This window comes from Lithobates pipiens, unplaced genomic scaffold, assembly GCF_037356315.1.
Source record: "Lithobates pipiens isolate NorthernLeopardFrog02 unplaced genomic scaffold, aLitPip1_a1.2 Scaffold_10, whole genome shotgun sequence".
NCBI lineage: Eukaryota > Metazoa > Chordata > Amphibia > Anura > Ranidae > Lithobates > Lithobates pipiens.
Window position 1 is genome coordinate 96,663,553 of NW_027507686.1, and position 22,400 is coordinate 96,685,952.

Below are 22,400 nucleotides of genomic sequence, written 5' to 3' on the forward strand. Positions count from 1 at the left end.
TTTGCACATGTAACAAATGTACACAGGTCTTCTCACTGGTTTTATCACTGGCTCTATTACTAGTGACATTGTTATACAATCAGCCACTTAATAAGGTTTATTTAGGTATTGATGCATTTATTTGTATCTATCTGTATATGGTTATTCACTGGATAATCACTGATTAGTAATTAACCATTCAGCGCTCCCCATTACATTAGTTTTCACTAATGCTGCTCTACCTTTTGGTGAACTGGCAAGCACCAGCAGCCTAGTAAATCCTGGTTGTAGACACTTGGTGACGTGGCGAGTCCCATAAGTGCAGCTCAAGCTGGAGCAGTGGCTAGCACAAGTAGTGGCCCGCAGCCACTAAGAATTTGAATGCAGGCCTGTAGAGCCCTTAGTGTCCTTCCTGATGCGCTTGCATATCCTGATTGACAGCCCACAAATTCTGCAGCGCCAGTACTTCCCCTATTCACTGGCCAACCTAGAATTCAGGTGGAAAGGGGGCGTGGCCTGGAGTGCAATGGAGTAGGACGCCTGCAGTGAGTGCTCCGCTCGTCCATACTCCTGTTCTCACCATCCTGCACCATCCTTCTTCTACATACCGCCTGGAGGACACTGCCTTACCTCTTGCTCTTCCCCTGGACCCATCTGCCCGTTTTGGAGGCCGCGCGGCGCCGCTCCGGTAAGCTGCGTATCCCCGGGAGCAGCCTGTAGGACAGACCGCGGCTTCGGCCTAGTCGGCGGCCATCTTGCTCCACCCGGCGGCGGCCTTCTCGGCCCTCCGAGCCTCTCCGGATTCGCCCTGCAACACCCCTGGCTACCGGATCGCCCTCGGCCGCGGGTGTGGTGCCTGTCACGCTGATAACGGCCGGTGGGATAGTCCGCGGCGCCGGCCTGGTCCACGAGCCGGCGGCCATCTTGCTCCACCCGCGGCAGCTTTTACAGGCCTCTAACTGTTTTTATCCATCCATCCGCCTGCCTGTGGCTGCCAAACCGCCCCTTGCCACCTGTGAAGTTCCCCTCTATCCTGCAGTAGCCGGTTAGATAGCCTGCGGGGCCGGCCTGGGCCCTGGAGAAGTGGCCATATTGCTACACCCACCGCAGGCCCTTGCAGAGTACTCTGCGTCCACCTCCCCTTCCTGTGCCCGCTTCTCCTCTGCAGCAGCCACTCACCCTTGCAGGCACAAAGCCCTCATCTGCAAACCATACCTGCAGCACTTGCTGATTGCTACGAGAGGGGAGCTTGAGGAGCTGGCCTAATATATAGCGGCCATCTTGGAACACCCCGGACCATCCTGGACCATGTCCCCACCGAAAAAGTCTAACGAGGCCGCTGACAAGCTTGCCAGATACCGCCGTCATGAAGAGGACCACCGGGCCAAAGATGGCGCTAGTGCTCCCTCTGACGCAGACCACTCTGCGTCGGCCACCACCCAAGTCCTGGACGCTATAGCCCTATGTCAGAGCACGCTCACCTCCAAAATTGAGGAGGTCAAAATTGATGTGTCTCTCATCCGGCAAGATCTCTCTACCCTCCGGGATCGTGTGGCGGAGACGGAGGCCCGCATCAGTAGAGCTGAAGACATCATACACCCCCTGCAACACACCACTGACGAGGTACGCCACCAGCTGCAACAGCTTTGCGCGAAACAGGACGACATGGAAAACCGTCTCCAAAGATGTAATCTCCGCTTCATCGGCCTCCCTGAGACAGCTGAGGGCAATGATCCGGCGGGTTTCCTTGAAAGTCTCCTGACCTCCACCTTCGGAAAAGAGGCATTTTCGGTGATGTTCGCTGTGGAGAGAGCTCATCGAATTCCGGCCCGTCCCCCTCCCCAGGGGGCCCCACCGCGTACTCTGATTGCGAAATTTCTTAACTTCAGAGACCGTGACAAAATTCTCCGCCTGACTAGAGAGAGGGGCAATATCCCCCATACCAATACTCATGTGGCAGTATTCCCAGACTTTTCCAGCGAGGTACAACGGCAGCGATCCAGGTTCCAGGATGTTAAGCGACGCCTTCGGGTCCTACACCTTAAATATGCAATGCTGTATCCTGCAAAGCTTCACGTGGAATGCGAGGGCCGAACCCACTTCTTTGAAGACCCTGCCTCGGCATCCACCTGGATCGACCAGAGAGAACGCCGAGACTGAACATGTCACCCTACATATGCACTGTGGATGCTTTCCTTTTTTTTTCCTGCTCCCGTGGGTACCCACGATCTCTCCTCCTGCTACTTTGATGTTTGAGTCGTCGCGATGTGCACACTATTAATCGACGCCCGTTGCAGGGCCATGGGACTATCCCGGGAAGACATTCTTTACATCTCGTACTGGATCTCACAGCATGCCTATTCTCTCTCGGTATTCCGCTGATCTGAGATCCCTACCTCCCCTGTGCCTGAGGAGCACCTGGGGAAGACCGAAGATTATACGACATCCAGGACTATTCTACTGTACTTTATTCATCATCCCTATGGCGGGCGGAGCTCCCCCCTGCTCGGCCATGATGGTATCACACCTTTGTGGCCCCTGCTCCCCATGCACCTTCCAGAGAAGAAGTCGCCCCCCTAGGATTTTTCGGATTTTTGTGTACTTCTCCCTCCCCCATTTGTCTGATTTTTTTTTTCTCCCCCTTTGTTTTTCTCTTTGTTACCTTGGGTATCTATGCTCCTCTGCAACTAAGTTCCTTGCCTCCAATGGGTTCTAAGCATTGGATGTCCCCTGCTGGTACCCAGTTTTGGGGTATGATGTCCAAGCCGTGTTGGGGTGGCACTGGACTGGGTGGGGGGTGGGATGTTGCGGTTTTTATTTTTTTTATACCACTATGTTTACTAACGTTTGTTTCTACTAAAGGTACTGTGTTAAAGTCATACAAGCATTTTTGGAATTGGTTGCTATTGTGTTCTGTGCGCACTAACTTGGCCATGACTGCCCTGCTGACTCTGGCCCGCCTATGGTTTATCGTTTACACCCTGCACCCACCATGAGCTCTTTAAAGTTCCTTACGTGGAATGTCAGAGGCATGCGGAACAAGATAAAACGCACTGCCACCCTGACATTCCTTAAGTCTCAGCGTGCTGACATTATCGCGCTTGTTGAGACCCATGTTACTGGCCATCTCCAGTCCTCTCTTAAGAAACAGTGGATAGGTTGGGCGTACCATGCTACCCACACCTCATACTCCAGGGGGGTTTCGGTCCTAATTGCTAAAAGGGTGCCGTTTAACCTAGTGCTGCTCCAGACGGATCGGCAGGGCAGATATGTATTCCTGCATGCCAGAATTTAGGTGGAAACAGCAGATTTAAGGTCCCTTGTTTTTTATAAGCTGTTTTGCACGGAAGATCGATACAGATCTATTGTGGACCAAAGCAATTTATATGCTAATCAATTTGCCGCAAACCCAAATTTGACCCTTACCAGACAGTTTGCATGGAAAGTTATCTCGGTTCCCAAATTTAAGACCTTTCTGGGCCTATCCCTCAACATGGGCATTACTAAAAAGGAGTGAGTTGCGGTCATATTGGTCCACTGACCCAATTCACCATATGTCCGTGTTCTCTGCTGCCATGGCCCGGACTAGATATGGCAAATATTGCGGATTATGCACTTTAACAACAATGAACTCTGTCGTCCTCAGGATGACCCTGAATATGATCAGCTCCACAAAATTCAGCCCCTCGTAAACTATGACTGAACAAGATGTCTGCATTATATAATAAGGGAAGATGATCTGTGCAAATTCCTAGGTGATAATAATCTAAAAATTGAAATAATAAATTCAGTAATAGAGTCCAATAAAGTATAACACAAAACTTTGTTTGTGTGATGCCACGTACACATGGTCAGAATAAGGCCGAAGAGAGCTTTGCGTCGGAAAATGCGACCGTGTGTATGCTCCATTGGAATTCCATCCAATTGCAGCAAGCAAAATCTTGCTAAGGCTATACCTGACCTTCTTTTTTAACCACTTAACAACCGTCCCATAGCCGAATGACGGCTACAGGGCGGTTGTTTAACTCTGGGAGGCCGTTATATGACGTCCTCCCAGAATTCCACTCTCGCGCACCCCCTGGGGCGCGCACTCGAGAGCATCCGTGACCGCCGGGTCCTGTGGATCACGGTAAACGGCCGATCATCGTGGCCGTTTACCACGTGATCGCTCCGTCAAATGATGGAGTGATCACTTGTAAAAAAAACGCTGTCATGTTATGACGCCGGTTCCTCCCTCCCCCTCTCTGTACCGATTGTTACAGCGGAGGGGGAAAAGATTGGTGTCAGCAGCGCTGTGGGCTGCATCTGCAGTGCCCACATCGCTGCTCACCGAAATTTAACCCCTCAATTCCCTGCCATTACTCTGCAATACCCTGACATTATTCTGCAGTACCAGCAAATACTCTGCAATACCCACCAATACTCTGCAACACCCACAAATACTCTGCAACACCCGCCAATACTCTGCAACACCCACCAATACTCTGCAACACCCGCAAATACTCTGCAACACCAGCCAATACTCTGCAACACCCGCAAATACTCTGCAACACCAGCCAATACTCTGCAACACCCGCAAATACTCTGCAACACCCGCCAATACTCTGCAACACCCGCAGATACTCTGCAATACCCGCAAATACTCTGCAACACCCGCAAATACTCTGCAATACCCACCAATACTCTGCAATACCCGCAAATACTCTGCAACACCCACAAATACTCTGCAACACCCGCAAATACTCTGCAACACCCGCAAATACTCTGCAACACCAGCCAATACTCTGCAACACCAGCCAATACTCTGCAACACTAGCCAATACTCTGCAACACCCACAAATACTCTGCAATACCAGCCAATACTCTGCAACACCCGCCAATACTCTGCAATACCAGCCAATACTCTGCAATACCAGCTAATACTCTGCACTACCCTTCAATACTCTGCACTACCCTCCAATACTCTGCAGTACCCGCCAATACTCTGCAATACCCTGCCATAAATTGCCATACCCGGAGATACCCAGCCATACTCGGAGATACCCTGCAATACCCAGCCATAGTCGGTGATACCCTACAATATCCAGCCACAGACATCCCCCCCCACCCTCCCGCCGCCCTCCGGTGCTTCTACCGACTCGCCAATACGATCAAAGCCAGAATCTTTTTTTATTTTTATTTCAGGCTTCCCAGCTTAGAGGCGAGATGCGGGGTCTTATTGACCCCATATCTCACTGTTTACATTCCTTGTAATAGGAATAAAAGTGATCAAAAAATGTATTTTTGGGGGAAAAAAATGTCAAACTAAAATAAATAAAGTAAAATGAACAATAACATTTTTTTTTTTTTTTAAAGTGCCCCTGTCCCCATGTGCTTGCATGCAGAAGCGAACGCATACGTAAGTCCCGCCCACATATGAAAACGGTTTGGCGCCATTCCACGAGCGTGTGCAATTTTGAAGAGTGACATGTTAGGTATCTATTTACTCGGCGTAACTTCATCTTTCACATTATGCAAAAATTGGGCTAACTTTACTGTGTTTTTTTTTTTAAGCACAAAACTGTTTTTTTTCCAAAAAAAAGCATTCGAAAAATTGCTGCGCAAATACCGTGCGAGAAGGTTGCAACGACCACTATTGTATTCTCCAGGGTGTTTGCTAAAAAAACATATATAATATTTTGGGATTCTATGTAATGTTCGAGCAAATAAATTATGATTTTTAAATGTAGGAGAGAAATGTCAGAATTGTCCTGGGTGCTCCAGAATGCCTGATGGCACTCCCTGCATTTTGGGCCTCTGTATGTGGCCACACTGTGTAAAAGTCTCACACATGTGGTATCGCCGTACTCGGGAGTAATAGCAGAATGTGTTTTGGGGTGTAATTTGTGGTATGCATATGCTGTGTGTGAGAAATAAACTGATAATATGACAATTTTGTGAAAAAAAAAGTAAAACAAATCTTGATTTTGCAAAGAATTGTGGGAAAAAATGACAACTTCAAAAAACTCATCATGCCTCTTACTAAATACCTTGGAATGTCTTCTTTCCAAAAAGGGGTCATTTGGGGGGTATTTGTCCTTTTCTGGCATGTTAGGGTCTCAAGAATTGAAATAGGCCGTCAGTACTTCAGGTGTGATCAATTTTCAGATATTGGCACCATAGCTTGTGGACTCTATAACTTTCACAAAGATCAAATAATATCCACCAATTTGTACTTATTTTTTACCAAAGATATGTAGTAGTATAAATTTTGGCCAAAATGTATGAAGAAAAAATTACTAATCTGCTAAATTTTATAACAGAAACAAAGAAAAATGCGTTTTTTTACAGAATTTTTCGTTATTTTTTCGTTTATAGCACAAAAATAAAAAACCGAGCGGTGACTAAATACCACCAAAAGAAAGCTCTATTTGTGTGAAAAAAAGGACAAAAATGTCATATGGGTCCAGTGTTGCATGACTGAGTAATTGTCATTCAAAATGTGAGAGCACCGAAAGCTGAAAATTGGTCTGGTTATTAACCACTTTCAGACCGGACCATTTTGCTGGTAAATGACCAGAGGTCTTTTTACAATTTGGCACTGCGCTGCTTTAACTGGTAATTGCGCGGTCATGCAATGTTGTACCCAAACAAAATTTGCGTCCTTTTCTTCCCACAAATAGAGCTTTCTTTTGATGGTATTTGATTGCCTCTGCGATTTTTATTTTTTGCGATATAAACGTAAAAAGACCGCAAATTTTGAAAAAAAAAGATATTTTCTACTTTTTGTTATTAGAAAAATCCAATAAACTCAATTTTAGTCATACATTTAGGCCAAAATGTATTCAGCCACATGTCTTTGGTAAAAAAAAAGTCAATAATTGTATATTTATTGGTTTGCGCAAAAGTTGTCACATCTACAAACTAAGGTACGTTTTCTGGAATTTACGCAGCTTTTAGTTTACGACTGCCTATCTCATTTCTTGAGGTGCTAAAATGGCAGGGCAGTACAAAACCCCCCCAAATGACCCCATTTTGGAAAGTAGACCCCCTAAGGAAATTGATAAGTGGCATTTTGAGCCCATTGAATATTTTATTTTTTTGCCTCAAGCGATTGAATAATGACAAAAAAATATATATATTTTTTTTTTTACACAAAGTTGTCACTAAATGATATATTGCTCACACATGCTATGGGCATATGTGAAATGACACCCCAAAATAAATTCTGCTGCTTCTCCTGAGTACGAGGATACCACATATGTGGGACTTTTTGGGAGCCTAGCCGCGTACGGAGCCCCGAAAACCAAGCACCGCCTTCAGGCTTTCTAAGGGCGTAAATTTTTGATTTCCCTTCTCACTACCTATTACAGTTTTGAAGGCCATAAAATGCCAAGATGGCACAAAACCCCCACAAATGACCCCATTTTAGAAAGTAGACACCCCAAGCTATTTGCTGAGAGGCATTTTGAGTCCATGGAATATTTTATATTTTGCCACAAGTTGCGGGAAAATTACAAACTTTAATTTTTTTTAAATTTTTTTTCACAAAGTTGTCACTAAATGATATATTGCTCACACATGCTATGGGCATATGTGAAATGACACCCCAAAATAAATTCTGCTGCTTCTCCTGAGTACGGGGATACCACATATGTGGGACTTTTTGGGAGCCTAGCCGCGTACGGGGCCCCGAAAACCAAGAACCGCCTTCAGGTTTTCTAAGGGCGTAAATATTTGACTTCACTCCTCACTACCTATTACAGTTTTGAAGGCCATAAAATGCCAAGATGGCACAAAACCCCCACAAATGACCCCATTTTAGAAAGTAGACACCCCAAGCTATTTGCTGAGAGGCATGTTGAGTCCATGGAATATTTTATATTTTGCCACAAGTTGCGGGAAAATTACAAACTTTTTTTTTTTTTCACAAAGTTGTCACTAAATGATATATTGCTCACGCATGCCATGGGCATATGTGAAATGACACCCCAAAATAAATTCTGCTGTTTCTCCTGAGTACGGAGATACCACATATGTGGGACTTTTTGGGAGCCTAGCCGCGTACGGGGCCCCGAAAACCAAGCACCGCCTTCAGGCTTTCTAAGGGCGTTACAGTTTTGAAGGCCATAAAATGCCAAGATGGCACAAACCCCCCCCAAATGACCCCATTTTGGAAAGTAGAGACCCCTAAATTTAGGGGTACACTAGTGAGACTAGGTAATAAATGGCGGGTGCCCTGAAACTATAAAAAAATAACTAACCAACCAGCGTCACCTGTAACAGTTATATGGTGATCACTGGTGAAAGGGTTAACTAGGGGGCAATCAGGGGGCTTTATGTGGTAGTATATGGGGGTCCCTGGCGCTATAAAAAGCTGCGGCGAACCTAAATACCTACCTGCCTAACTAGCGTCACCTGTGACACTAATACAGCGATCAGAAAAACGATCGCTTATTAGGCTGGGTTCACACTGGAGCGATGCGGGAACGCCACGAATCCGCGGCGGGTTCCCGCATCACATGCCTCCCGGCGGCAGTTCACACTGCCCTATGCGAACTGCTGGGAGTGTCAGTGAAATGTTAATGACACCCCCAGATCAGTTCGCATATCGCAGTGCAATCTGCAAACTCGGATCGCATGGTGTGAACACCCATGCTATCCGATTCTGCTGCGGACCAAAAAAAGGGTCCCGTGTGAGTTTGCGGCGGGTGCGACACGAATTCAGCCATACTATCTGTATGGCTGAACTCGAATCGCACAGAGATCGGATGTGATTTGCACTGCAGTGCGGTGCGAATCACATCCGTTCTCATAAACCGCTGCAATGTGAACCCAGCCTTAGTGACACTGGCGACGGGGGGTGATCACGGGGTTAAACCTTTATTGGGGGGGTTAGGGGGGTACCTTAGAACTAAAGGGGGCTAACCCTAACTGCCCTAACAGTTATTACAGTCACAAATGACACCCGCCGGGTGATCAGGGGGTTAAACCTTTATTAGGTAATAAATGGCGGGTGCCCTGAAACTATAAAAAAATAACTAACCAACCAGCGTCACCTGTAACAGTTATATGGTGATCACTGGTGAAAGGGTTAACTAGGGGGCAATCAGGGGGCTTTATGCGGTAGTATATGGGGGTCCCTGGCACTATAAAAAGCTGCGGCGAACCTAAATACCTACCTGCCTAACTAGCGTTACCTGTGACACTAATACAGCGATCGGAAAAACGATCGCTTATTAGGCTGGGTTCACACTGGAGCGATGCGGGAACGCCACGAATGCGCGGCGGGTTCCCGCATCACATGCCTCCCGGCGGCCGTTCACACTGCCCTATGCGAACTGCTGGGAGTGTCAGTGAAATGTTAATGACACCCCCAGATCAGTTCACATATCGCAGTGCGATCTGCAAACTCGGATCGCATGGTGTGAACACCCATGCGATCCGATTCTGCTGCGGACCAAAAAAAGGGTCCCGTGCGAGTTTGCGGCGGGTGCGACACGAATTCAGCCATACTATCTGTATGGCTGAACTCGAATCGCACAGAGATCGGATGTGATTTGCACTGCAGTGCGGTGCGAATCACATCCGTTCTCATAAACCGCTGCAATGTGAACCCAGCCTTAGTGACACTGGCGACGGGGGGTGATCACGGGGTTAAACCTTTATTGGGGGGGTTAGGGGGGTACCTTAGAACTAAAGGGGGCTAACCCTAACTGCCCTAACAGTTATTACAGTCACAAATGACACCCGCCGGGTGATCAGGGGGTTAAACCTTTATTAGGTAATAAATGGCGGGTGCCCTGAAACTATAAAAAAATAACTAACCAACCAGCGTCACCTGTAACAGTTATATGGTGATTACTGGTGAAAGGGTTAACTAGGGGGCAATCAGGGGGCTTTATGCGGTAGTATATGGGGGTCCCTGGCACTATAAAAAGCTGCGGCGAACCTAAATACCTACCTGCCTAACTAGCGTCACCTGTGACACTAATACAGCGATCAGAAAAACGATCGCTTATTAGGCTGGGTTCACACTGGAGCGATGCGGGAACGCCACGAATCCACGGCGGGTTCCCGCATCGCATGCCTCCCGGCGGCAGTTCACACTGCCCTATGCGAACTGCTGGGAGTGTCAGTGAAATGTTAATGACACCCCCAGATCAGTTCGCATATCGCAGTGCGATCTGCAAACTCGGATCACATGGTGTGAACACCCATGCGATCCGATTCTGCTGCGGGCCAAAAAAAGGGTCCCGTGCGAATTTGCGGCGGGTGCGGCGGGTGCGATGCGAATTCAGCCATACTATCTGTATGGCTGAACTCGAATCGCACAGAGATCGGATGTGATTTGCACTGCAGTGCGGTGCGAATCACATTCGTTCTCATAAACCGCTGCAATGTGAACCCAGCCTTAGTGACACTGGCGTCGGGGGGTGATCACGGGGTTAAACCTTTATTGGGGGGGTTAGGGGGGTACATTAGAACTAAAGGGGGCTAACCCTAACTGCCCTAACAGTTATTACAGTCACAAATGACACCAATGCAAAAAAAAAAAAAATGACATTGGTGTCACTGTGACTGGGGGGCAGGGGTAATTGGGGGGGTGATCGGGGGGGTGTGAGTGTGCCTGGCATGTTCTACTGTGTAGTGTCGTGTTGGTGCAACTCACCGATCCTCTCTCCTCGGTGTCGGAATGAAAAATACCGACACGGAGGAGAGATTACATCACTTCCTCTCCTGTGTTTACATTACAGGAGAGGAAGTGATGTGACGAAGGATTTCTATTCGTCGGGAGCGATCGCGAGGGGGTGGCCATGAATGAATGGCCACCCCCTCATCCCGGATCGCTCCCGAATGAATACCGACCGCCGCAGGCACCGGGCAGGGGCCCAATCGGGCCCCCGACCCGCGGGAAGGCAAGGACGTACATGTAAGCCCTTATGCCTGCCCGTGCCATTCTGTCGACGTACATCGTCGTGCGGCGGTCGGGAAGTGGTTAAGGGTGCTTAAGTGCCCAGTGGTCAAGTGGTTAATTAAAAAGGTCAACAACATCTGGTAAAATTGGGGTGGGTCAAGCATATTAGGGGCCACTCTATCTTTAATCTAATGATCCCACTCTGGGTAATATTCTTCCAGTGAAACCAAAGGTGGTTTATAAGGGTGCCACCTCTATTAGAGATAGCGTGGCCCCTAATGTTCTTGACCCTCCCTCAATCAAGAAAGGGTTCTTTGAAGGGGTTTCTGTTAAAAAAGAAAGGGTTCTTTGAGAACCTGACAGGGTTTTACCAATGCAGGAGGTGCAAGGTGTGTGAGTGGATCCACGCATAGGAGAACCCACAGGTTTGTTTCTACTTGTACCTTGGTAGAGTTTGAGATTAAACCATTTGTCACATGCTCTACTGAGGGGATTGTCTACCTACTCCAATGCCCGTGTGGGCTGCAATATGTAGGGAGGACTAAGCGCCCCCTCTCGGTTAGACTCAATGAACATGTGACAAATATTAAAACTGGTTTTCTCAAAAACCCGGTCTCTAGACACTATCGTGAGATTCATGATCGTAATTCCGCTAAGACCATATTCCTTGGGATTGATAGGTATAACCCCAATTGGAGGGGGGGGATCCCTAGTGCGCGGGATTTCTAGGTTAGAGATGGCCTGGGTATATAAACTAAAACGCTATACTCCTTTTGGGCTGAATGTGGAGGTCGATATTATATTATTATTATTGATAATTCATAAGTTGGGGTTGCCTTCCATTGTGAACTTGATATGAACCCTTTGTGGCCATACCTATATGAAAGGATCATATTTATTAAAAACATTTTTGTTTAGTATAAAAATGATTGGTTATTATTATAATGAAATCATTTTTTTGTTTTTGGTAATAGTGTCATCACCAATCTGCATATGTAAATATTGGGTGTGTTCGTTTTTTTTATATGTCCTTTCCGGCCTAGAGAGAAATTAATTCATGTAATATGCCTTTAGTGGCATGTCGCCACTAGATGGCAAGGCCGGATTGTTATTTTAGGGCTTGGTTTTTTAGATCTGTGTATTAATGCAGATAGGGCGTGTCTTTTATTTTTATCTATTTTTTTGTATTTTTATTAGGGCTGTTACTGATTAAAATTTTCGTGTTTGATTAATCGTTTTTTTTTATCGATTAATCGACTAATTTCGATTAATTATAACGCACATACAGATCCAACTGCTTTTAGCTGATCTCCTTGCATTGCAACTCTGCATTAGTCAGTGGTAAATGTGGTATACACAATATACAATCACCCGACACTAGTTAGTTTCCACAATCCATGACTTAACTTCACAGTTCACACAAATACGTTTTAAATTCAAACTGTAGCACTGACGTAAGTAATTTTTTTATTTTTCCACAGTAGTGTGACAATCCCTCCACATCCAGTCTAACTAATCACTCTCACCTTATGGCATGGACCCCTGTGCAAACAGGTGGTCATGCAAACAGGTATCAAAAGGGTTAACACGGACCATAAACTTCTCTCACATCTCCTTAGATCTCAGCAAGGACGGCAGGTCATGGGTAGAAAGAAAAGATCTAAGTGCTCACTGCTTAAGTATAAGATTACATTTTGTGTTCAAACATGAACTACTCACATAAAGATGATAAAAACACAGCATGTAAAGCTGATAATCGTGTTAGTTCTGTAGGGCAGCAGTGCGTGATGTCATGCGTAGCTTCTCCCCCGTACACGTTACGTTCAATCAGAACTTCAACGTCACCGGACTCCTCCCCCCTTCCCTTCGTTAGCAGACAGAGGCACTTGGGGAAGGGGGGAGGAGTCCAGTGACGTTGACATCACCGGATCTCTGATAGAACTCCCTGAAGACCTGGAAGCCGGCAGAGAGGTGAGTACCGATCAAAATAATTTTGATCAATCAAAAAAATTCATCGATTAACCAAAGAATTAATCTTTAATTTCCACAGCCCTATATACATATATTTTTTTATTCATTTAATTAAGTTTCTATGCTGGATTCATTCCCTCATGGATTTGTATTATTGTTTTTTATTAGTATGGGTTCACAATTACTTTCAGTTTAGGAACTAGTCGGGTTCTCTTCCTGTGGATGTGACCTTTAGGTCCCGCCGCTCAGGTTTCACAATGAGGCGTGGTTTTATGTATCTATTTAAGCGATGAGTCAGTGTGTCGCCCTTTCCCTTGACAACGTCTTTTGAGATGAAACGTACATCGGGCGGTTGACGCTCTGACATCATTGCTGTGTACCTGCAACCGAACGGGTGTCTGCTAGCTGGCCGGCATTGTTTTTATGTGTTTACCTGCTGCGTTTGGATGTAAGTGCAAGTGTAAGTGTTCTACTTTTATTAAAATTGATATACTGATTCACACTATGAGTTTTGCCTGCTGACTGCCTCGTTTGCCATATGGACGGAGCTATCCTGTTTGCCTCTGGTGCAATACTGTGGAGATGAGTTGTGGCTACATTGATGACCTTAATATCTTTACAAGCTCATTGTAGCTTGCCCTCTGGTAAGCGTTCAATTTATGCGGTGGTGGATCACTTCACAGGGTATTTCTGTGCTTCACAGGGTATTTCTGTGTGATCTAGGGATTTCGTCACTTATCGGATCACTGTTTATGGACTAATTTTTATTCACTACTAGGGATGAGCTTCATGTTCGAGTCAAACATATGTTCGACTCGAACATTGGCTGTTCGCCCGTTCGGCGAATTCCGAACGTTATGGCCCGTTCGCGCCAAATTCGTGTTGCGCTCACGGCCCACAATGCACTGCGATGGCGCAGTGCATTGCTGGCTCATGATTGGCCAAGCATGCACTGTGACCCCGCATGCTTGGCCAATCACAGCACCGGCAGCGAGGAGAGCCATGATTGGCCACAGGCAGGATGCGGTAGGAGCTTGTGCGTGCTGTCTGTGTGCTCTGAACCCAGTATACACCTCTATATCCACCTATATAGCAAACTATCTTGCTCGTTTTAAATAGAGCTTGCAGTCAGCGGTAGGAGCTTGTGCGTGCTGTCTGCGTGCTCTGAACCCAGTATACACCGCTATATCCACTTATATAGCAAACTATCTTGCTCATTTTAAATAGAGCTTGCAGTCAGTGGTAGGAGCTTGTGCGTGCTGTCTGCATGCTCTGAACCCAGTATACACCACTATATCCACCTATATAGCAAACTATCTTGCTCGTTTTAAATAGAGCTTGCAGTCAGCGGTAGGAGCTTGTGCGTTCTGTCTGTGTGCTCTGAACCCAGTATACACCGCTATATCCACCTATATAGCAAACTATCTTGCTCGTTTTAAATAGAGCTTGCAGTCAGCGGTAGGAGATTGTGCGTGCTGTCTACGTGCTCTGAACCCAGTATACACCGCTATATCCACCTACATAGCTCTTCTCTATTTGAGCCATCTGCCATCTGCAGGAGTTAGTGGAAGTTGTGTGTGCCTCCAGCACAATATACACTACCCAATTGCTGGTTTTCCCAACTCCCTTCAGGCCATTACCATGTCTGGAAGGCCAGCAAGGAGAGGCAGACAGGCGCGAGCCGATAAAAGAGGGCAAGCAGGCTCTGTGTCTAGAGACAACAGTGCTGGTCGTGGACACGGTGCATCGTCATCATCAGCACGTGGCCATGGGACACGCTTGTCCTTCTTTTCGGCAGCTGGACATGTTGAGCCGCAACATGCCAACGACTTGGTAGAGTGGATAACCAAGCCCTCTTTATCCTCCTCATCCTCTCTCACCCAGTCTCAGGGTACTAGCAAAGCAGCTGCCCACGCATCGTCTTCCCTCCTCTCAATGTCATCATCAGTGACTCCTTCCCTAGACCCACTACGTCCTCCTGAGGAGTCTCCTGAACTCTTTGAGCACAGTGTTGGGTACATGCTCCAGGAGGATGCCCAGTGTTTTGTAGGCTCTGATGATGATACTCAGCTAGAGGAAGGCAGTAGCGTGAATGCAGAGAGAGGGGATGCTCAAGAAGGACAGCAATCTGGCAGTCATGTTCCACAAGCTGCAGCATACTGCCAGGTTTGCTCCAGCGATGAAGAGGGAGGGGATGACGAGGGCACTGACTCCACGTGGGTGCCTGGTAGGAGAGAGGAGGAGGAGGAGGAGGCACATGTCCAATGAGGCAGGATGCCCTCCGGGGGCCAGCTTAGGGGCAGCACACCGACTGAATCACACCACAGAGCTCCGCCTGTGCAGGGCGCTGCCTCTGCGCGTTATTCTAAAAGTTCTTTGGTGTGGGCCTTTTTTGAGACGAGTGCATCAGATCGCACCACTGCTATTTGCAACATATGTCTCAAGCGTATCTCGCGTGGCCAAAACATCAGCCGCTTGGGCACTACAGGCTTGACCAGACATATGATGACCTGCCATGCAGCTCGTTGGCAAGCGTACCTCAAAGACCCACACCAAAGAACAAAGCGGACCTCTCCTTGCTCCTCATCAGCTGGGATCTCCAACCCCACTAGACCTTCAGTCCTCTCTGAAGCCTGCTCTGAGAGGAATGAAGGTGTAGAATTAGGTGTGTCACAGCCAAGTGCTTCCGGGCACTCTGCTAGCAGTACACCCACGTCCGATTATAGCAGGCAAATGTCCCTGCCCCAGCTGCTGGACCGGCGACATAAGTTCACTCCCAGCCATCCACATGCCCAGCGGTTGAATGCTAGCTTGGCTAAATTGCTAGCAATTCAACTGCTGCCTTTTCAGTAGGTAGACTCGGCCCCCTTCCGTGAATTTGTACAATGTGCGGTTCCTCAGGGGCAGGTCCCCAAACGCCACTTTTTCTCACGGAAGGAGAGTCCGGGTCTCTACCGGCATGTGGAAGGCAATGTCCTTGCCTCGCTGGACAGGGCGGTCAGCGGTAAGGGGCATATTACCGCTGACTCATGGTCCAGCAGGCCTCCAAAATGCTACTATTGGTTGTGACACACCTCTCTCCTCCACCCCCTCCTCTTCTTCTTCCTCCATGGCCTCTTCCAGTGCTCTGTCCTCTGAACCAGCGGTGCTCCGTAGGCGTTCCAGGGGCTACGCAAGTACGCAGGCAAAACAATGCTATGCCGTGCTTGCGCTGGTTTGTTTGGGGGACAGGAGCCACACTGGGGCGGATGGTTTGTCAGCTCTGTAGCAGCAGGCCGAGAGGTGGCTGACGCCATGCCAGCTTAAGCCAGGAATGGTGGTTTGCGACAATGGCACCAACCTCCTCTCCGCCCTTCGACAGGGACAACTGACCCATGTGCCCTGTGTAGCTCACGTCCTTAACCTGGTGGTGCAGTGGTTCTTGGGCAGGTATCCAGGCTTACAGGATGTCCTGAAGCAGGCCAGGAAAGTCTGTGTGCATTTCCGTCGATCATTTAATGCCTGTGCTCGGCTGGCTGAGCTCCAAAAGGAGTTGAACCTGCCCAAGAACCGCCTTATATGTGACATGCCCACCAGGTGGAACTCAACGTTGGCCATGCTGCAGCGGCTGCACACGCAGCAGAGGGCCATCAATGAGTACCTGTGTGACTACGGCACCAGGACAGGGTCAGGGGAGCTCGGTCTTTTCTTACCACGCCAGTGGGGCATGATCAGGGATGCATGCACTGTCCTGTCACCGTTTGAGGAGGCCACAAGGATGGTGAGCAGTGACAGTGCAGGCATCAGTGACACTGTACCTCTTGTCCACCTCTTGGAGCATACGCTGCTTGGAATAATGGACAGGGCACTTGAGGCAGAACAGAGGCAGGAAGAGGAGGACTTCCTTGCCTCTCAAGGCCCCCTTTATCCAGACAGTGTTCCTGCTGTGCCACCCATCACACAGGAAGAGGATGAGGAGAAGGAGGAAGAGGATGATTGTGTCAGCATGGAGGTGGAGGCTGGCACTCAGCATCAGCAGCAGCAGCAGTCTTGTAGGGATGATTTACAGTCCCAAGAAACCCGTGGACTTGTACGTGGCTGGGAGGAGGTAGCTGCAGATCATGTTGTCCTTAGTGACCCAGAGGACTCTGGACCGAATGCCTCAGCTAACCTCGTATTCTTCGGATCAAGGAGAGGGACCATTACTAGCTGACCACTCTCCTTGATCCACGGTACAAGGGTAAGGTTGCCGACCTTATCTTGCCATCGCAGAGGGAGCAGAGGATGAGACATCTCCGGGAGGCCTTGCAGAAAGGTCTGTGCAACGTGTTCCCAGAGACTGGGAGGTTACAAACTCCTGGTCCTGGACAACGTGTTGCTGAGGCATCGGTCAGAAGGAGCGGTGGAGAAGGTGGCCGTCTGACCGATGCTTTCAGACAATTTTTTAGTCCGCAACCCCAAGGTATGATCGGTTCCAGCAACCATCGCCAGCGTCTGATTTACATGGTGCAGGAATACCTAGGGGCAAGGTCAGACTTGTACACCTTTCCCACCGAAAATCCTCTGGCTTACTGGGTCTTGAGGATGGATCACTGGCCAGAGCTTGCACAGTATGCAATTGAGCTACTGGGCTGTCCGGCATCCAGCGTTCTTTCGGAACGCACCTTCAGTGCTGCTGGTGGCTTTGTTACCGATCACAGGGTGTGCCTGTCCACCGAATTAGTTGATCGACTGACCTTCATAAAGATGAATCAGTCTTGGATCACCCACAGCTACCAAGCACCTGAAGCTGATGTAACCGAATAATTTTTTTTGAAATATCACATCCCTTCAAGACTGCCTATGCTGATGCTGAGTGACTGTCCTGTTATGTTGATTGTCTATCCTCTTCCTCCTCCGCTGATATGTGTGAAGAACATTTCTGGTTCTGGGTGATGCCATCAGCCCAATTTTTCTGCCCCTGTTTAACAGGGGCGTTTAATTACAATTTCTGATGCAATGCTTTGCAGCAGGGCTAATTCCTGCTATTCTATAAGAACTGGTATAGGTCCACAATACATAGGGTTGAGGTGCACTACTGCTGACCGCTGCCCTATACTGCAGCAGTCCTTCATCAGTATAGGGACTGACGTACAGTCTGCTAATCAGTCACAACCTACTTGTTCCACAAAGGTCCTTATAAGGACTGGTAAGGTATAGGGTACTACAGTACATAGGGTTGAGTGAGGTACAGTCTGCTATTCTATAAGGACTGGTATAGGTCCACAATACATAGAGTTGAGGTGCACTACTTCTGACCGCTGCCCTATACTGCAGCAGTCCTTCATCAGTATAGGGACTGACGTACAGTCTGCTAATCAGTCACACACAACCTACTTGTTCCACAAAGGTCCTTATAAGGACTGGTAACTTAGTCTAGGGTGCTACAGTACATAGGGTTGAGTGAGGTACAGTCTGCTATTCTATAAGGACTGGTATAGGTCCACAATACATAGGGTTGAGGTGCACTACTGCTGATCGCTGCCCTATACTGCAGTAGTCCTTCATCAGTATAGGGACTGACGTACAGTCTGCTAATCATTCACAACCTATTTGTTCCACAAAGGTCCTTATAAGGACTGGTAACTTGGTCTAGGGTGCTACAGTACATAGGGTTGAGTGAGGTACAGTCTGCTATTCTATAATGACTGGTATAGGTCCACAATACATAGAGTTGAGGTGCACTACTGCTGACCGCTGCCCTATACTGCAGCAGTCCTTCATCAGTATAGGGACTGACGTACAGTCTGCTAATCAGTCACAACCTACTTGTTCCACAAAGGTCCTTATAAGGACTGGTAAGGTATAGGGTACTACAGTACATAGGGTTGAGTGAGGTAGTCTGCTATTCCTTAAGGACTGGTATAGGTCCACAATATATAGGGTTGAGGTTATCCTGTGTCACGTACCTAGTGCTGAGGCCGGAATGCAGAAGGAGACCTCTCTTGCGTCCCCGACTCACGGCCCCTGATGATGGTGACAGGAGGCACAGGAGTCAAAGGTAGCACGAGTGCCTGGCAGGATCAACAGCCGGTGGATGGATCAGGCTGACTTCAGGAACTGTAGCTGGACAAGCAGGCCCCAGTGACAGCAGACAGGAACCAGTAGACAGCAGGAGACCAACAGGAACAGGTGGTTCACTCAGGGGCAGGCACACAGAAGAGTCAGGCAAGCCGGGTCAAACCAGACAGTCAGTACAGGAACAGATGCAGCAGGCAGAGGCAGGAACGTGGAACAGGCCAGGTTGGTAACAGATGAGCACGGATGGACCAGAGGATGAGACAGATGCAGAGGCGTAGACAAGCCGGAGGTCAGAGGCAGGCAGAAGGCAGGGAAGGTCGCAGGTCAGGCCGGGTCAATACACAAACAGATCAGATTCAGGTAATAGTCTCAGGAACGCTGTAGATCAAGCAGCAAGATCAGAAGGGAGAACTGGGTTTAAATAGCCCGCCTGGCGCCGGTAACCGTGCGCGCGGGCGCGAACGCGAGCACCCGCGCGCACGCGCGCACCCGCGAACACGCGCACCAGGCACCCGCAGGCGCGCACAGACAGGCGACGGACCACTGTCCCCAGCCAGCCTTTCCTTACATTGCCCCCTCCCAAGGGTCAGCCTCCGGATGCCCAACCGGGCCATTTTCTCAGGATGGGATCTCTTGAAGGCTTGTATCAGATGCTTGGCATGTATGTTGCTTTCAGGCTCCCATGAGTTTTCCTCAGAACCATACCCCTTCCATTTAATGAGAAATTGGACATAGTTATTTCTCTTCCTGCAATCCATTATTGCCTCCACTTCGAACTCCTCTTCACCATTGACCATAATAGGAGCAGGGGGATCTGGGGCTCGTCCTGGGAAAGGGTTAGAGATGGCGGGTTTCAGGAGAGAAACATGAAAAACGGGGTGTACCCGAAGTGTTTCTGGCAGTTCCAGTTCGTAGGCCACCTCATTGATTCTCCTCTTGACTGTGAAGGGACCCAGAAACTTAGGGCCCAATTTCTTTGAAGGGCAAGCGAGTCGGAGATTAACTGTAGACAGCCAAACCTGGTCTCCAGGTTTCAGAATCAGTTCCCCCCGTCTGTTTTTATCAAAAGTCTCTTTGTTTAGTGCTTGTGCTCTGGTCATGGTTTCCTGCAACAGTTTATTGTTGGTACTGAAAAAATCCACAGTCTTGAGAATGGCTGGCACAGAACATTCAGGAACAGAGTTAGGTAGAAATGATGGGTGGAAACCATAATTGGCAAAAAACGGGGTCTGCTTGATGGTAGAATGGATGGAATTATTATAAGCGAACTTGGCCAGTGGCAACAGAGAGAACCAGTCGTCCTGAGAAAAGGAGGAAAAGCAGCGAAGATACTGCTCAAGAGTCTGGTTAGTTCTCTGGGGTTGAAGATTTGAAGATTTTGTCCTCAAGCCAGAACAGACCGTCTTTCGCAAGCAGCCTTGCTCTTGCAGGAGGGGGGTCTTCACTGGAAGCTTGCTTAATCTGACTTAAAAGATCTTCCTGAAGAAGGAGAAAGTTTTCCGCCGACAGAATAGTATCCGGAGAGGTAGGTACTTTGGGATCATTGAACATGCGGGACAATGCGTCCGGTTTGGTATTTTTTTGAACCCGGTCTGTAGGTGACATGGAAGGCAAACCTGGAAAAGAACAGCGCCCACCTGGCTTGACCCGGCTTCAAACTTCTAGCAGATTTCAGGTACTCCAGGTTTTTGTGATCTGTATAGATCAGGATCGGGTGAGCTGCTCCTTCCAGAAGGTACCGCCACTCCTCCAAAGCCGCTTTTATTGCTAATAGTTCCCTGTCTCCCACATCATAGTTTCTTTCAGGAGCAGAAAGCTTGCGTGAAAAGAAGCCAACAGGGAACAGAAGAGACTTGGGGCCTTGTCGTTGTGAGAGTACTGCCCCAACGGCGACTTCAGATGCATCAACCTCCAGAACAAACGGGAGAGCCGGGTCAGGGTGTTTCAGTACAGAAGCGGAGGTAAAAAGTCTCTTAAGGGTGTCAAAAGCAGTTTGGGCTTCGGGAGTCCAATGAAATCGAACTTCCTGCTTGGTCAGCTGGGTAATAGGTGAGATGATGGCTGAGAATCCTTCAATAAATTTCCGATAAAAGTTTGAAAAGCCCACAAACCGCTGAACACCCTTTTTATCCACAGGAGCAGGCCACTCAAGGATAGCGTAAATTTTTTGAGGGTCCATTTTAATGCCCTCAACAGAAATGATTAGTCCCAGAAACTGTATACTCTGTTGTTCAAATTCACACTTCTCAGGTTTTGCATAAAGGCCATGCTGACGGAGTCGCTCTAACACACACTTGACATGTTGACGGTGGTTACTGATGGAGGCAGAAAAGATCAAAATGTCATCCAGGTAGATGATGACGAATAGGTCCAGGAAGTCTCTGAAGATGTCATTTATAAAATGCTCAATGACAAAAAATATATAACAACAATATTGCGCAAATAGAAAAAACTAGAAGATAAAAATGTTGAAAAGGTGATGAGAAAAAGGAAAAAAATAATTAATAAGCAATCAGCTGCTAACACGCTAAAATTAGGGACCCTTTTAGCTAAAAGACATATCAAAAGTATAGTGTAAGCGCTCTACTTATATATACCTTAAGGTGATCCAAAATGGTATGTGTCCACGTGTACCACCACATGTGAAATTACCCCAAAGAAACGGGGATGGTGCTACATGGTATCAAAACTTGAATGTACATATAAAATAACATCCAAATATGTGTATAAACAAAAATACTATATGAATGATTGTCCCAATGATAGGACAACCAGAAATTATAAATAAATAATCACAGTGATAAAGTCCATAAATGTACATATAGTCCAAATGAACGTGTAAGATGTTGATCCGAATATGTTGTGGTAACAACCAAAATTCTGTGATATTGTGATCGAAGAAAATAATATTTCACCCTGTGACGATCCCACCACCTTATAGGGCACGAGCTTACCAGATCAATATGACCCTAGTAGACATACGCCTCAGGGGTCAATCAAAGCTTGTGATCTCAGCCAGTATAATGGACATATCAGTCATGGCATTTACGATTCCAACAAACGATTAGATGAAGTCACAGTTCTTCAAGTACAAGTCCGACAACAACTCAGGCATGGAAGATGAAGAAATAAAGCCAACATGGCATAATAACGTTTTTTTTAAAAACTCTTTAATAAAAAAATATAGCTAAAACTCACATTTCCAAGATGAATAATACAGCATATCAGAGAGAAAAAGGTGGCAGTAGCGAAGCCACCTTTTTCTCTCTGATATGCTGTATTATTCATCTTGGAAATGTGAGTTTTAGCTATATTTTTTTATTAAAGAGTTTTTAAAAAAAACGTTATTATGCCATGTTGGCTTTATTTCTTCATCTTCCATGCCTGAGTTGTTGTCGGACTTGTACTTGAAGAACTGTGACTTCATCTAATCGTTTGTTGGAATCGTAAATGCCATGACTGATATGTCCATTATACTGGCTGAGATCACAAGCTTTGATTGACCCCTGAGGCG